Genomic DNA, 19,611 nt, shown 5'->3' on the forward strand with positions numbered 1-19,611 from the left:
ATACAATGCTCACCACCCTGTGATGTTTTTCTCACTCCTACTAGTGAATGTAATGTAATACACACCCATACAATGCGCACCACCCCGTGATGTTTTTCAGAAACCTATCCTACATTGCCACTGCATGTTCCCTGACCTCCCCATGCTGACCACCCCGCGGTGCTTTTCTCCATCCTACATTGCCACTCACTGCCTATCCTAATTCAGACCCTCCGATTCACACCACCCCGTGATGTTTTTCTCACTCCTACTAGTGAATGTAATGTAACACACACCCATACAATGCGCACCACCCCGTGATGTTTTTCTCACTCCTCCTAGTGAATGTAATGTAACACACACCCATACAATGCGCACCACCCCGTGATGTTTTTCTCACTCCTACTAGTGAATGTAATGTAACACACACCCATACAATGCGCACCACCCCGTGATGTTTTTCTCACTCCTACTAGTGAATGTAATGTAACACACACCCATAAAATGCGCACCACCCCGTGATGTTTTTCTCACTCATACTAGTGAATGTAATGTAACACACACCCGTACAATGCGCACCACTCCGTGATGTTTTTCTCACTCCTACTAGTGAATGTAATGTAACACACACCCATACAATGCGCACCACCCCGCGATGTTTTTCAGAAACCTATCCTACATTGCCACTGCATGTTCCCTGACCTCCCCATGCTGACCACCCCGTGGTGCTTTTCTCCATCCTACATTGCCACTCACTGCCTATCCTAATTCGGACCCTCTGATTCACACCACCCCGTGATGTTTTTCTCACTCCTACTAGTGAATGTAATGTAACACACACCCATGCACTGCGCACCACCCCGTGATGTTTTTCTCACTCCTACTAGTGAATATAATGTAACACACACCCATACAATGCGCACCACCCCGTGATGTTTTTCTCACTCCTACTAGTGAATGTAATGTAACACACACCCATACAATGCGCACCACCCCGTGATGTTTTTTCTCACTGCTACTAGTGAATGTAATGTAACACACACCCATACAATGCGCACAACCCCGTGATGTTTTTCTCACTCCTACTAGTGAATCTAATGTAACACACACCCATACAATGCGCACCACCCCGTGATGTTTTTCTCACTCCTACTAGTGAATCTAATGTAACACACAACCATACAATGCGCACCACCCCGTGATGTTTTTCTCACTCCTACTAGTGAATGTAATGTAACACACACCCATGCAATGCGCACCACCCCGTGATGTTTTTCTCGCTCCTACTAGTGAATCTAATGTAACACACACCCATACAATGCGCACCACCCCGTGATGTTTTTCTCACTCCTACTAGTGAATGTAATGTAACACACACCCATACAATGCGCACCACCCCGTGATGTTTTTCTCACTCCTACTAGTGAATGTAACGTAACACACACCCATACAATGCGCACCACCCCGTGATGTTTTTCTCACTCCTACTAGTGAATCTAATGTAACACACACCCATACAATGCGCACCACCCCGCGATGTTTTTCTCACTTCTACTAGTGAATCTAATGTAACACACACCCATACAATGCGCACCACCCCGCGATGTTTTTCAGAAACCTATCCTACATTGCCACTGCATGTTCCCTGACCTCCCCATGCTCACCACCCCGCAGTGTTTTTCTCCATCCTACATTGCCACTCACTGCCTATTCTAATTCAGACCCTCCGATTCACACCACCCCGTGATGTTTTTCTCACTCCTACTAGTGAATGTAATGTAACACACACCCATACAATGCGCACCACCCAGTGATGTTTTTCTCACTCTTACTAGTGAATGTAATGTAACACACACCCATAAAGGCGCACCACCCCGTGATGTTTTTCTCACTCCTACTAGTGAATGTAATGTAACAGACACCCATACAATGCGCACCACCCCGTGATGTTTTTCTCACTCCTACTAGTGAATGTAATGTAACACACACCCATACAATGCGCACCACCCCGTGATGTTTTTCTCACTCCTACTAGTGAATGTAATGTAACACACACACATACAATGCGCACCACCCTGTGATGTTTTTCTCACTCCTATTAGTGAATGTAATGTAACACACACCCATACAATGCGCACCACCCCGTGATGTTTTTCTCACTCCTACTAGTGAATCTAAAGTAACACACACCCATACAATGCGCACCACCCCGCGATGTTTTTCAGAAACCTATCCTACATTGCCACTGCATGTTCCCTGACCTCCCCATGCTGACAAACCCGCGGTGCTTTTCTCCATCCTACATTGCCACTCACTGCCTATCCTAATTCAGAACCTCTGATTCACACCACCCCGTGATGTTTTTCTCACTCCTACTAGTGAATGTAATGTAACACACACCCATACAATGCGCACCACCCAGTGATGTTTTTCTCACTACTACTAGTGAATCTAATGTAACACTCACCCATACAATGCGCACCACCCCGTGATGTTTTTCTCACTCCTACTAGTGAGTGTAATGTAACACACACCCATACAATGCGCACCACCCCGTGATGTTTTTCTCACTCCTACTAGTGAATGTAATGTAACACACACCCATACAATGCACACCACCCCGTGATGTTTTCTCACTCCTACTAGTGAATGTAATGTAACACACACCAATACAATGCGCACCACCCCGTGATGTTTTTCTCACTCCTACTAGTGAATGTAATGTAACACACACCCATACAATGCGCACCACCCCGTGATGTTTTTCTCACTCCTACTAGTGAATCTAACGTAACACACACCCATACAATGCGCACCACTCCGTGATGTTTTTCTCACTCCTACTAGGGAATGTAATGTAACACACACCCATACAATGCGCACCACCCCGTGATGTTTTTCTCACTCCTACTAGTGAAAGTAATGTAACACACACCCATACAATGCGCACCACCACGTGATGTTTTTCTCACTCCTACTAGTGAATCTAATGTAACACACACCCATACAATGCGCACCACCCCGTGATGTTTTTCTCACTCCTACTAGTGAATCTAATGTAACACACACCCATACAATGCGCACCACCCCGTGATGTTTTTCTCACTCCTACTAGTGAATGTAATGTAACACACACCCATACAATGCGCACCACCCCGTGATGTTTTTCTCACTCCTAGTAGTGAATGTAATGTAACACAAAACCATACAATGCGCACCACCCCGTGATGTTCTTCTCACTCCTACTAGTGAATGTAATGTAACACACACCCATACAATGCGCACCACCCCGTGATGTTTTTCTCACTCCTACTTGTGAATGTAATGTAACACACACCCATACAATGCGCACCACCCCATGATGTTTTTCTCACTCCTAGTAGTGAGTGTAATGTGACCCACACCCATGCAATGCGCACCACCCCGTGATGTTTTTCTCACTCCTACTAGTGAATGTAATGTAACACACACCCATACAATGCGCACCACCCCGTGATGTTTTTCTCACTCCTACTAGTGAATGTAATGTAACTCACACCCATACAATGCGCACCACCCCGCGATGTTTTTCAGAAACCTATCCTACATTGCCACTGCATGTTCCCTGACCTCCCCTTGCTGACCACCCCGCGGGGCGTTTCTCCATCCTACATTGCCACGCACTGCCTATCCTAATTCAGACCCTCCGATTCACACCACCCCGTGATGTTTTTCTCACTCCTACTAGTGAATGTAATGTAACACACACCCATACAATGCGCACCACCCCGTGATTTTTTTCTCACTCGTACTACTGAATGTAATGTAACACACACCCATACAATGCGCACCACCCCATGATGTTTTTCTCACTCCTACTAGTGAATCTAATGTAACACACACCCATACAGTGCGCACCACACCGTGATGTTTTTCTCACTCCTACTAGTGAATGTAATGTAACACACACCCATACAATGAGCACCACCCGGTGATGATTTTCACTCCTACTAGTGAATCTAATGTAACACACACCCATAAAATGCGCACCACCCCGTGATGTTTTTCTCACTCCTACTAGTGAATCTAATGTAACACACATCCATACAATGCGCACCACCACGTGATGTTTTTCTCACTCCTACTAGTGAATGTAATGTAACACACACCCATACAATGCGCACCATCCCGTGATGTTTTTCTCACTCCTACTAGTGAATCTAATGTAACACACACCCATACAGTGCGCACCACCCCGTGATGTTTTTCTCACTCCTACTAGTGAATTTAATGTAACACACACCCATACAATGAGCACCACCCGGTGATGTTTTTTCACTCCTACTAGTGAATCTAATGTAACACACACCCATAAAATGCGCACCACCCTGTGATGTTTTTCTCACTCCTACTAGTGAATCTAATGTAACACACATCCATACAATGCGCACCACAACGTGATGTTTTTCTCACTCCTACTAGTGAATGTAATGTAACACACACCCATACAATGCGCACCACCCCGTGATGTTTTTCTCACTCCTACTAGTGAATCTAATGTAACACACACCCATAAAATGCGCACCACCCCGTGATGTTTTTTTCACTCCTACTAGTGAATGTAATGTAATACACACCCATACACTGCGCACCACCCCGTGATGTTTTTCTCACTCCTACTAGTGAATGTAATGTAACACACACCCATACAATGCGCACCACCCCGTGATGTTTTTCTCACTCCTACTAGTGAATGTAATGTAACACACACCCATACAATGCGCACCACCCCGTGATGTTTTTCTCACTCCTACTAGTGAATGTAATGTAACACACACTCATACAATGTGCACCACCCCGTGATGTTTTTCTCACTCCTACTAGTGAATGTAATGTAACACACACCCATACAATGCGCACCACCCCGTGATGTTTTTCTCACTCCTACTAGTGAATGTAATGTAACACACACCCATACAATGCGCACCACCTCGCGATGTTTTTCAGAAACCTATCCTACATTGCCACTGCATGTTCCCTGACCTCCCCATGCTGACCACCCCGCGGTGCTTTTCTCCATCTTACATTGCCACTCATTGCCTATCCTAATTCAGACCCTCCGATTCACACCACCCCGTGATGTTTTTCTCACTCCTAATAGTGAATGTAATGTAACACACACCCATACAATGCGCACCACCCTGTGATGTTTTTCTCACTCCTACTAGTGAATCTAATGTAACACACACCCATACAATGCGCACCACCCCGCGATGTTTTTCAGAAACCTATCCTACATTGCCACTGCACGTTCCCTGACCTCCCCATGCTGACCACCCCGCGGTACTTTTCTCCATCCTACATTGCCACTCACTGCCTATCCTAATTCAGACCCTCCGATTCACACCACCCCGTGATGTTTTTCTGACTCCTACCAGTGAATGTAATGTAACACACACCCATCCAATGCGCACCACCCCGTGATGTTTTTCTCACTCCTCCTAGTGAATGTAATGTAACACACACCCATACAATGCGCACCACCCCGTGATGTTTTTCTCACTGCTACTAGTGAATGTAATGTAACACACACCCATACAATGCGCACCACCCCGTGATGTTTTTCTCACTAATACTAGTGAATGTAATGTAACACACACCCATAAAATGCGCACCACCCGTGATGTTTTTCTCACTCCTACTAGTGAATGTAATGTAACACACACCCATACAATGCGCACCACCCCGTGATGTTTTTCTCACTCCTACTAGTGAATCTAATGTAACACACACCCAAACAATGCGCACCACCCCGTGATGTTTTTCTCACTCCTACTAGTGAATGTAATGTAACACACACCCATACAATGCGCACCACCCCGTGATGTTTTTCTCACTCCTACTAGTGAATGTAATGTAACACACAACCATACAATGCGCACCACCCCGTGATGTTTTTCTCACTCCTACTAGTGAATGTAATGTAACACACACCCATACAATGTGCACCACCCCGTGATGTTTTTCTCACTCCTACTAGTGAATGTAATGTAACACACACCCATACAATGCGCACCACCCCGTGATGTTTTTCTCACTCCTACTAGTGAATGTAATGTAACACACACCCATACAATGCGCACCACCCCGCGATGTTTTTCAGAAACCTATCCTACATTGCCACTGCATGTTCCCTGTCCTCCCCATGCTGACCACCCCGCGGTGCTTTTCTCCATCTTACATTGCCACTCATTGCCTATCCTAATTCAGACCCTCCGATTCACACCACCCCGTGATGTTTTTCTCACTCCTAATAGTGAATGTAATGTAACACACACCCATACAATGCGCACCACCCCGTGATGTTTTTCTCACTCCTACTAGTGAATCTAATGTAACACACACCCATACAATGCGCACCACCCCGCGATGTTTTTCAGAAACCTATCCTACATTGCCACTGCACGTTCCCTGACCTCCCCATGCTGACCACCCCGCGGTACTTTTCTCCATCCTACATTGCCACTCACTGCCTATCCTAATTCAGACCCTCCGATTCACACCACCCCGTGATGTTTTTCTGACTCCTACCAGTGAATGTAATGTAACACACACCCATCCAATGCGCACCACCCCGTGATGTTTTTCTCACTCCTCCTAGTGAATGTAATGTAACACACACCCATACAATGCGCACCACCCCGTGATGTTTTTCTCACTGCTACTAGTGAATGTAATGTAACACACACCCATACAATGCGCACCACCCCGTGATGTTTTTCTCACTAATACTAGTGAATGTAATGTAACACACACCCATAAAATGCGCACCACCCGTGATGTTTTTCTCACTCCTACTAGTGAATGTAATGTAACACACACCCATACAATGCGCACCACCCCGTGATGTTTTTCTCACTCCTACTAGTGAATCTAATGTAACACACACCCAAACAATGCGCACCACCCCGTGATGTTTTTCTCACTCCTACTAGTGAATGTAATGTAACACACACCCATACAATGCGCACCACCCCGTGATGTTTTTCTCACTCCTACTAGTGAATGTAATGTAACACACACCCATACAATGCGCACCACCCCGTGATGTTTTTCTCACTCCTACTAGTGAATGTAATGTAACACACACCCATACAATGCGCACCACCCCGTGATTTTTTTCTCACTCCTACTAGTGAACGTAATGTAACACACACCCATACAATGCGCACCACCCCGTGATGTTTTTCTCACTCCTACTAGTGAACGTAATGTAACACACACCCATACAATGCACACCACCCCGTGATGTTTTTCTCACTCCTACTAGTGAATGTAATGTAACACACACCCATACAATGCGCACCACACCGTGATGTTTTTCTCACTCCTCCTAGTGAATGTAATGTAATACACACCCATACAATGCTCACCACCCCGTGATGTTTTTCTCACTCCTACTAGTGAATGTAATGTAACACACCCCCATACAATGCGCACCACCCCGTGATGTTTTTCTCACTCCTACTAGTGAATGTAATGTAACACACACCCATACAATGCGCACCACCCCGCGATATTTTTCAGAAACCTATCCTACATTGCCACTGCATGTTCCCTGACCTCCCCATGCTGACCACCCAGCGGTGCTTTTCTCCATCTTACATTGCCACTCATTGCCTATCCTAATTCAGACCCTCCGATTCACACCACCCCGTGATGTTTTTCTCACTCCTATCAGTGAATGTAATGTAACACACACCCATACAATGCGCACCACCCCGTGATGTTTTTCTCACTCCTACTAGTGAATGTAATGTAACACACACCCATACAATGCGCACCACCCCGTGATGTTTTTCTCACTCCTAATAGTGAATGTAATGTAACACACTCCCATACAATGCGCACCACCCCGTGATGTTTTTCTCACTACTACTAGTCAATGTAATGTAACACACACCCATACAATGCGCACCACCCCGTGATGTTTTTCTCACTCCTACTAGTGAATGTAATGTAACACACACCCATACAATGCGCACCACCCCGTGATGTTTTTCTCACTCCTACTAGTGAATCTAATGTAACACACACCCATACAATGCGCACCACCCCGCGATGTTTTTCAGAAACCTATCCTACATTGCCACTGCACGTTCCCTGACCTCCCCATGCTGACCACCCCGCGGTACTTTTCTCCATCCTACATTGCCACTCACTGCCTATCCTAATTCAGACCCTCCGATTCACACCACCCCGTGATGTTTTTCTGACTCCTACCAGTGAATGTAATGTAACACATACCCATACAATGCGCAGCACCCCGTGATGTTTTTCTCACTCCTAATAGTGAATGTAATGTAACACACACCCAAACAATGCGCACCACCCCGTGATGTTTTTCTCACTCCTACTAGTGAATGTAATGTAACACACACCCATACAATGCGCACCACCCCGTGATGTTTTTCTCACTCCTACTAGTGAATGTAATGTAACACACACCAATACAATGCGCACCACCCCGTGATGTTTTTCTCACTCCTACTAGTGAATGTAATGTAACACACACCCATACAATGCGCACCACCCCGTGATGTTTTTCTCACTCCTACTAGTGAACGTAATGTAACACACACCCATACAATGCGCACCACCCCGTGAATGTTTTTCTCACTCCTACTAGTGATTGTAATGTAACACACACCCATACAATGCACACCACACCGTGATGTTTTTCTCACTCCTACTAGTGAATGTAATGTAACACACACCCATGCAATGCGCACCACACCGTGATGTTTTTCTCACTCCTCCTAGTGAATGTAATGTAATACACACCCATACAATGCTCACCACCCCGTGATGTTTTTCTCACTCCTACTAGTGAATGTAATGTAACACACACCCATACAATGCGCACCACCCCGTGATGTTTTTCTCACTCCTACTAGTGAATGTAATGTAACACAAACGCATACAATGCGCACCACCTCGTGATGTTTTTCTCACTCCTACTAGTGAATGTAATGTAACACACACCCATACAATGCGCACCACCCCGTGATGTTTTTCTCACTCCTACTAGTGAATGTAATGTAACACACACCCATACAATGCGCACCACCCCGCGATGTTTTTCAGAAACCTATCCTACATTGCCACTGCATGTTCCCTGACCTCCCCATGCTGACCACCCCGCGGTGCTTCTCTCCATCTTACATTGCCACTCATTGCCTATCCTAATTCAGACCCTCCGATTCACAGCACCCCGTGATGTTTTTCTCACTCCTACTAGTGAATGTAATGTAACACACACCCATACAATGCGCACCACCCCGTGATGTTTTTCTCACTCCTACTAGTGAATGTAATGTAACACACACCCATACAATGCGCACCACCCCGTGATGTTTTTCTCACTCCTAATAGTGAATGTAATGTAACACACACCCATACAATGCGCACCACCCCGTGATGTTTTTCTCACTCCTACTAGTGAATGTAATGTAACACACACCCATACAATGCGCACCACCCCTTGATGTTTTTCTCACTCCTACTAGTGAATGTAATGTAACACACACCCATACAATGCGCACCACCCCGTGATGTTTTTCTCACTCCTACTAGTGAATCTAATGTAACACACACCCATACAATGCGCACCACCCCGCGATGTTTTTCAGAAACCTATCCTACATTGCCACTGCACGTTCCCTGACCTCCCCATGCTGACCACCCCGCGGTACTTTTCTCCATCCTACATTGCCACTCACTGCCTATCCTAATTCAGACCCTCCGATTCACACCACCCCGTGATGTTTTTCTGACTCCTACCAGTGAATGTAATGTAACACACACCCATACAATGCGCAGCACCCCGTGATGTTTTTCTCACTCCTACTAGTGAATGTAATGTAACACACACCCATACAATGCGCACCACCCCGTGATGTATTTCTCACTCCTACTAGTGAATGTAATGTAACACACACCCAAACAATGCGCACCACCCCGTGATGTTTTTCTCACTCCTACTATTGAATGTAATGTAACACACACCCATACAATGCGCACCACCCCGTGATGTTTTTCTCACTCCTACTAGTGAATGTAATGTAACACACACCCATACAATGCGCACCACCCCGTGATGTTTTTCAGAAACCTATCCTACATTGCCACTGCATGTTCAGTGACCTCCCCATGCTGACCACCCCGCAGTGCTTTTCTCCATCCTACATTGCCACTCACTGCCTATCCTAATTTAGACCCTCCGATTCACACCACCCCGTGATGTTTTTCTCAGACCTACTAGTGAATGTAATGTAACACACACCCATACAATGAGCACCACCCCGTGATGTTTTTCTCACTTCTCCTAGTGAATGTAATGTAACACACACCCATACAATGCGCACCACCCCGTGATGTTTTTCTCACTGCTACTAGTGAATGTAATGTAACACACACCCATACAATGCGCACCACCCCGAGATGTTTTTCTCACTGCTACTAGTGAATGTAATGTAACACACACCCATACAATGCGCACAACCACGTGATGTTTTTCTCACTCCTACTACTGAATGTAATGTAACACACACCCATACAATGCGCACCACCCCGTGATGTTTTTCTTACTCCTACTAGTGAATGTAATGTAACACACACCCATACAATGCGCACCACCCCGTGATGTTTTTCTCACTCCTACTAGTGAATGTAATGTAACATACACCCATACAATGCGCACCACCCCGTGATGTTTTTCTCACTCCTACTAGTGAATGTAATGTAACACACAGCCATACAATGCGCACCACCCCGTGATGTTTTTCTCACTCCTACTAGTGAATGTAATGTAACACACACCCATACAATGCGAACCAACCCGTGATGTTTTTCTCACTCCTACTAGTGAATGTAATGTAACACACACCCATACAATGCGCACCACCCCGTGATATTTTTCTCACTCCTACTAGTGAATCTAATGTAACACACACCCATACAATGCGCACCACCCCTCGATGTTTTTATCACTCCTACTAGTGAATGTAATGTAACACACACCCATACAATGCGCACCACCCCGCGATGTTTTTCTCACTCCTACTAGTGAATGTAATGTAACGCACACCCATACAATGCGCACCACCCCGTGATGTTTTTCTCACTCCTACTAGTGAATGTAATGTAACACACACCCATACAATGCGCACCACCCCGTGATGTTTTTCTCACTCCTACTAGTGAATGTAATGTAACACACAGCCATACAATGCGCACCACCCCGTGATGTTTTTCTCACTCCTACTAGTGAATGTAATGTAACACACACCCATACAATGCGCACCACCCCGTGATGTTTTTCTCACTCCTACTAGTGAATGTAATGTAACACACACCCATACAATGCGCACCACCCCGTGATGTTTTTCTCACTCCTACTAGTGAATCTAATGTAACACACACCCACACAATGCGCACCACCCCTCGATGTTTTTATCACTCCTACTAGTGAATGTAATGTAACACACACCCATACAATGCGCACCACCCCGCGATGTTTTTCTCACTCCTACTAGTGAATGTAATGTAACACACACCCATACAATGCGCACCACCCCGTGATGTTTTTCTTACTCCTACTAGTGAATGTAATGTAACATACACCCATACAATGCGCACCACCCCTTGATGTTTTTCTCACTCCTACTAGTGAATGTAATGTAACACACACCCATACAATGCACACCACCCCGTGATGTTTTTCTCACTCCTACTAGTGAATCTAATGTAACACACACCCATACAATGCGCACCACCCCGCGATGTTTTTCAGAAACCTATCCTACATTGCCACTGCACGTTCCCTGACCTCCCCATGCTGACCACCCCGCGGTTCTTTTCTCCATCCTACATTGCCACTCACTGCCTATCCTAATTCAGACCCTCCGATTCACACCACCCCGTGATGTTTTTCTGACTCCTACCAGTGAATGTAATGTAACACATACCCATACAATGCGCAGCACCCCGTGATGTTTTTCTCACTCCTAATAGTGAATGTAATGTAACACACACCCAAACAATGCGCACCACCCCGTGATGTTTTTCTCACTCCTACTAGTGAATGTAATGTAACACACACCCATACAATGCGCACCACCCCGTGATGTTTTTCTCACTCCTACTAGTGAATGTAATGTAACACACACCAATACAATGCGCACCACCCCGTGATGTTTTTCTCACTCCTACTAGTGAATGTAATGTAACACACACCCATACAATGCGCACCACCCCGTGATGTTTTTCTCACTCCTACTAGTGAACGTAATGTAACACACACCCATACAATGCGCACCACCCCGTGAATGTTTTTCTCACTCCTACTAGTGATTGTAATGTAACACACACCCATACAATGCACACCACACCGTGATGTTTTTCTCACTCCTACTAGTGAATGTAATGTAACACACACCCATGCAATGCGCACCACACCGTGATGTTTTTCTCACTCCTCCTAGTGAATGTAATGTAATACACACCCATACAATGCTCACCACCCCGTGATGTTTTTCTCACTCCTACTAGTGAATGTAATGTAACACAAACGCATACAATGCGCACCACCTCGTGATGTTTTTCTCACTCCTACTAGTGAATGTAATGTAACACACACCCATACAATGCGCACCACCCCGTGATGTTTTTCTCACTCCTACTAGTGAATGTAATGTAACACACACCCATACAATGCGCACAACCCCGCGATGTTTTTCAGAAACCTATCCTACATTGCCACTGCATGTTCCCTGACCTCCCCATGCTGACCACCCCGCGGTGCTTCTCTCCATCTTACATTGCCACTCATTGCCTATCCTAATTCAGACCCTCCGATTCACAGCACCCCGTGATGTTTTTCTCACTCCTACTAGTGAATGTAATGTAACACACACCCATACAATGCGCACCACCCCGTGATGTTTTTCTCACTCCTACTAGTGAATGTAATGTAACACACACCCATACAATGCGCACCACCCCGTGATGTTTTTCTCACTCCTAATAGTGAATGTAATGTAACACACACCCATACAATGCGCACCACCCCGTGATGTTTTTCTCACTCCTACTAGTGAATGTAATGTAACACACACCCATACAATGCGCACCACCCCTTGATGTTTTTCTCACTCCTACTAGTGAATGTAATGTAACACACACCCATACAATGCGCACCACCCCGTGATGTTTTTCTCACTCCTACTAGTGAATCTAATGTAACACACACCCATACAATGCGCACCACCCCGCGATGTTTTTCAGAAACCTATCCTACATTGCCACTGCACGTTCCCTGACCTCCCCATGCTGACCACCCCGCGGTACTTTTCTCCATCCTACATTGCCACTCACTGCCTATCCTAATTCAGACCCTCCGATTCACACCACCCCGTGATGTTTTTCTGACTCCTACCAGTGAATGTAATGTAACACACACCCATACAATGCGCAGCACCCCGTGATGTTTTTCTCACTCCTACTAGTGAATGTAATGTAACACACACCCATACAATGCGCACCACCCCGTGATGTATTTCTCACTCCTACTAGTGAATGTAATGTAACACACACCCAAACAATGAGCACCACCCCGTGATGTTTTTCTCACTCCTACTATTGAATGTAATGTAACACACACCCATACAATGCGCACCACCCCGTGATGTTTTTCTCACTCCTACTAGTGAATGTAATGTAACACACACCCATACAATGCGCACCACCCCGTGATGTTTTTCAGAAACCTATCCTACATTGCCACTGCATGTTCAGTGACCTCCCCATGCTGACCACCCCGCAGTGCTTTTCTCCATCCTACATTGCCACTCACTGCCTATCCTAATTTAGACCCTCCGATTCACACCACCCCGTGATGTTTTTCTCAGACCTACTAGTGAATGTAATGTAACACACACCCATACAATGAGCACCACCCCGTGATGTTTTTCTCACTTCTCCTAGTGAATGTAATGTAACACACACCCATACAATGCGCACCACCCCGTGATGTTTTTCTCACTGCTACTAGTGAATGTAATGTAACACACACCCATACAATGCGCACCACCCCGAGATGTTTTTCTCACTGCTACTAGTGAATGTAATGTAACACACACCCATACAATGCGCACAACCACGTGATGTTTTTCTCACTCCTACTACTGAATGTAATGTAACACACACCCATACAATGCGCACCACAACGTGATGTTTTTCTCACTCCTACTAGTGAATGTAATGTAACACACACCCATACAATGCGCACCACCCCGTGATGTTTTTCTCACTCCTACTAGTGAATGTAATGTAACACACACCCATACAATGCGCACCACGCCGTGATGTTTTTCTCACTCCTACTAGTGAATGTAATGTAACACACAGCCATACAATGCGCACCACCCCGTGATGTTTTTCTCACTCCTACTAGTGAATGTAATGTAACACACACCAATACAATGCGCACCACCCCGTGATGTTTTTCTCACTCCTACTAGTGAATGTAATGTAACACACACCCATACAATGCGCACCACCCCGTGATGTTTTTCTCACTCCTACTAGTGAATGTAATGTAACACACAGCCATACAATGCGCACCACCCCGTGATGTTTTTCTCACTCCTACTAGTGAATGTAATGTAACACACACCCATACAATGCGCACCACCCCGTGATGTTTTTCTCACTCCTACTAGTGAATGTAATGTAACACACACCCATACAATGCGCACCACCCCGTGATGTTTTTCTCACTCCTACTAGTGAATCTAATGTAACACACACCCATACAATGCGCACCACCCCTCGATGTTTTTATCACTCCTACTAGTGAATGTAATGTAACACACACCCATACAATGCGCGCCACCCCGCGATGTTTTTCTCACTCCTACTAGTGAATGTAATGTAACGCACACCCATACAATGCGCACCACCCCGTGATGTTTTTCTCACTCCTACTAGTGAATGTAATGTAACACACACCCATACAATGCGCACCACCCCGTGATGTTTTTCTCACTCCTACTAGTGAATGTAATGTAACACACAGCCATACAATGCGCACCACCCCGTGATGTTTTTCTCACTCCTACTAGTGAATGTAATGTAACACACACCCATACAATGCGCACCACCCCGTGATGTTTTTCTCACTCCTACTAGTGAATGTAATGTAACACACACCCATACAATGCGCACCACCCCGTGATGTTTTTCTCACTCCTACTAGTGAATCTAATGTAACACACACCCATAAAATGCGCACCACCCCTCGATGTTTTTATCACTCCTACTAGTGAATGTAATGTAACACACACCCATACAATGCGCACCACCCCGCGATGTTTTTCTCACTCCTACTAGTGAATGTAATGTAACACACACCCATACAATGCGCACCACCCCGTGATGTTTTTCTCACTCCTACTAGTGAATGTAATGTAACACACACCCATACAATGCGCACCACCCCTTGATGTTTTTCTCACTCCTACTAGTGAATGTAATGTAACACACACCCATACAATGCGCACCACCCCGTGATGTTTTTCTCACTCCTACTAGTGAATCTAATGTAACACACACCCATACAATGCGCACCACCCCGCGATGTTTTTCAGAAACCTATCCTACATTGCCACTGCACGTTCCCTGACCTCCCCATGCTGACCACCCCGCGGTTCTTTTCTCCATCCTACATTGCCACTCACTGCCTATCCTAATTCAGACCCTCCGATTCACACCACCCCGTGATGTTTTTCTGACTCCTACCAGTGAATGTAATGTAACACACACCCATACAATGCGCAGCACCCCGTGATGTTTTTCTCACTCCTACTAGTGAATGTAATGTAACACACACCCATACAATGCGCACCACCCCGTGATGTATTTCTCACTCCTACTAGTGAATGTAATGTAACACACACCCAAACAATGCGCACCACCCCGTGATGTTTTTCTCACTCCTACTATTGAATGTAATGTAACACACACCCATACAATGCGCACCACCCCGTGATGTTTTTCTCACTCCTACTAGTGAATGTAATGTAACACACACCCATACAATGCGCACCACCCCGTGATGTTTTTCAGAAACCTATCCTACATTGCCACTGCATGTTCAGTGACCTCCCCATGCTGACCACCCCGCAGTGCTTTTCTCCATCCTACATTGCCACTCACTGCCTATCCTAATTTAGACCCTCCGATTCACACCACCCCGTGATGTTTTTCTCAGACCTACTAGTGAATGTAATGTAACACACACCCATACAATGAGCACCACCCCGTGATGTTTTTCTCACTGCTACTAGTGAATGTAATGTAACACACACCCATACAATGCGCACCACCCCGAGATGTTTTTCTCACTGCTACTAGTGAATGTAATGTAACACACACCCATACAATGCGCACAACCACGTGATGTTTTTCTCACTCCTACTACTGAATGTAATGTAACACACACCCATACAATGCGCACCACCCCGTGATGTTTTTCTCACTCCTACTAGTGAATGTAATGTAACACACACCCATACAATGCGCACCACCCCGTGATGTTTTTCTCACTCCTACTAGTGAATGTAATGTAACACACACCCATACAATGCGCACCACCCCGTGATGTTTTTCTCACTCCTAATAGTGAATGTAATGTAACACACAGCCATACAATGCGCACCACCCCGTGATGTTTTTCTCACTCCTACTAGTGAATGTAATGTAACACACACCCATACAATGCGCACCACCCCGTGATGTTTTTCTCACTCCTACTAGTGAATGTAATGTAACACACACCCATACAATGCGCACCACCCCGTGATGTTTTTCTCACTCCTACTAGTGAATCTAATGTAACACACACCCATACAATGCGCACCACCCCTCGATGTTTTTATCACTCCTACTAGTGAATGTAATGTAACACACACCCATACAATGCGCACCACCCCGCGATGTTTTTCTCACTCCTACTAGTGAATGTAATGTAACACACACCCATACAATGCGCACCACCCCGTGATGTTTTTCAGAAACCTATCCTACATTGCCACTGTATGTTCCCTGACCTCCCCATGCTGACCACCCCGCAGGGCTTTTCTCCATCCTACATTGCCACTCACTGCCTATCCTAATTCAGACTCTCCGATTCACACCACCCTGTGATGTTTATCTCACTCCTACTAGTGAATGTAATGTAACACACACCCGTACAATGCGCACCACCACATGATGTTTTTCTAACTCCTCCTAGTGAATGTAATGTAACACACACCCATACAATGCGCACCACCCCGTGATGTTTTTCTCACTGCTACTAGTGAATGTAATGTAACACACACCCATACAATGCGCACCACCCCGTGATGTTTTTCTCACTCCTACTAGTGAATGTAATGTAACACACACCCATACAATGCGCACCACCCCGTGATGTTTTTCTCACTCCTACTAGTGAATGTAATGTAACACACACCCATACAATGCGCACCACCCCGTGATGTTTTTCTCAGTCCTACTAGTGAATGTAATGTAACACACACCCATACAATGCACACCACCCCGTGATGTTTTTCTCACTCCTACTAGTGAATGTAATGTAACACACACCCAAACAATGCGCACCACCCCGTGAAGTTTTTCTCACTCCTACTAGTGAATGTAATGTAACACACACCCATACAATGCGCACCACCCCGTGATGTTTTTCTCACTCCTACTAGTGAATGTAATGTAACACACACCCATACAATGCGTACCACCCCGCGATGTTTTTCAGAAACCTATGCTACATTGCCACTGCATGTTCCCTGACCTCCCCATGCTGACGACACCGCAGTGCTTTTCTCCATCCTACATTGCCACTCACTGCCTATCCTAATTCAGACCTTCCGATTCACACCACCCCGTGATGTTTTTCTCACTCCTGCTAGTGAATGTAATGTAACACACACCCATACAATGCGCACCACCCCGTGATGTTTTTCTCACTCCTACTAGTGAACGTAATGTAACACACACCCATACAATGCGCACCACCCCGTGATGTTTTTCTCACTCCTACTAGTGAATGTAATGTAACACACACCCATACAATGCACACCACCCCGTGAGGTTTTTCTCACTCCTACTAGTGAATGTAATGTAACACACACCCATACAATGCGCACCACACCGTGATGTTTTTCTCACTCCTCCTAGTGAATGTAATGTAATACACACCCATACAATGCTCACCACCCCGTGATGTTTTTCTCACTCCTACTAGTGAATGTAATGTAACACACACCCATACAATGCGCACCACCCCGCGATGTTTTTCAGAAACCTATCCTACATTGCCACTGCATGTTCCCTGACCTCCCCATGCTGACCACCCCCGGTGCTTTTCTCCATCTTACATTGCCACTCATTGCCTATCCTAATTCAGACCCTCCGATTCACAGCACCCCGTGATGTTTTTCTCACTCCTACTAGTGAATGTAATGTAACACACACCCATACAATGCGCACCACCCCGTGATGTTTTTCTCACTCCTACTAGTGAATGTAATGTAACACACACCCATACAATGCGCACCACCCCGTGATGTTTTTCTCACTCCTACTAGTGAATGTAATGTAACACACACCCATACAATGCGCACCACCCCGTGATGTTTTTCTCACTCCTACTAGTGAATCTAATGTAACACACACCCATACAATGCGCACCACCCCGCGATGTTTTTCAGAAACCTATCCTACATTGCCACTGCACGTTCCCTGACCTCCCCATGCTGACCACCCCGCGGTACTTTTCTCCATCCTACATTGCCACTCACTGCCTATCCTAATTCAGACCCTCCGATTCACACCACCCCGTGATGTTTTTCCTACTCCTACCAGTGAATGTAATGTAACACACACCCATACAATGCGCAGCACCCCGTGATGTTTTTCTCACTCCTACTAGTGAATGTAATGTAACACACACCCATACAATGCACACCACCCCGTGATGTATTTCTCACTCCTACTAGTGAATGTAATGTAACACACACCCAAACAATGAGCACCACCCCGTGATGTTTTTCTCACTCCTACTAGTGAATGTAATGTAACACACACCCATACAATGCGCACCACCCCGTGATGTTTTTCTCACTCCTACTAGTGAATGTAATGTAACACACACCCATACAATGCGCACCACCCCGTGATGTTTTTCAGAAACCTATCCTACATTGCCACTGCATGTTCCGTGACCTCCCCATGCTGACCACCCCGCAGTGCTTTTCTCCATCCTACATTGCCACTCACTGCCTATCCTAATTCAGACCCTCCGATTCACACCACCCCGTGATGTTTTTCTCAGTCCTACTAGTGAATGTAATGTAACACACACCCATACAATGCGCACCACCCCGTGATGTTTTTCTCACTCCTCCTAGTGAATGTAAAGTAACACACACCCATACAATGCGCACCACCCCGTGATGTTTTTCTCACTGCTACTAGTGAATGTAATGTAACACACACCCATACAATGCGCAGCACCCCGTGATGTTT

Source organism: Cavia porcellus, unplaced genomic scaffold (genome assembly GCF_034190915.1).
Source record: "Cavia porcellus strain 051 isolate PalLab524CR breed Dunkin Hartley unplaced genomic scaffold, mCavPor4.1 scaffold_28, whole genome shotgun sequence".
NCBI classification, from domain to species: domain Eukaryota; kingdom Metazoa; phylum Chordata; class Mammalia; order Rodentia; family Caviidae; genus Cavia; species Cavia porcellus.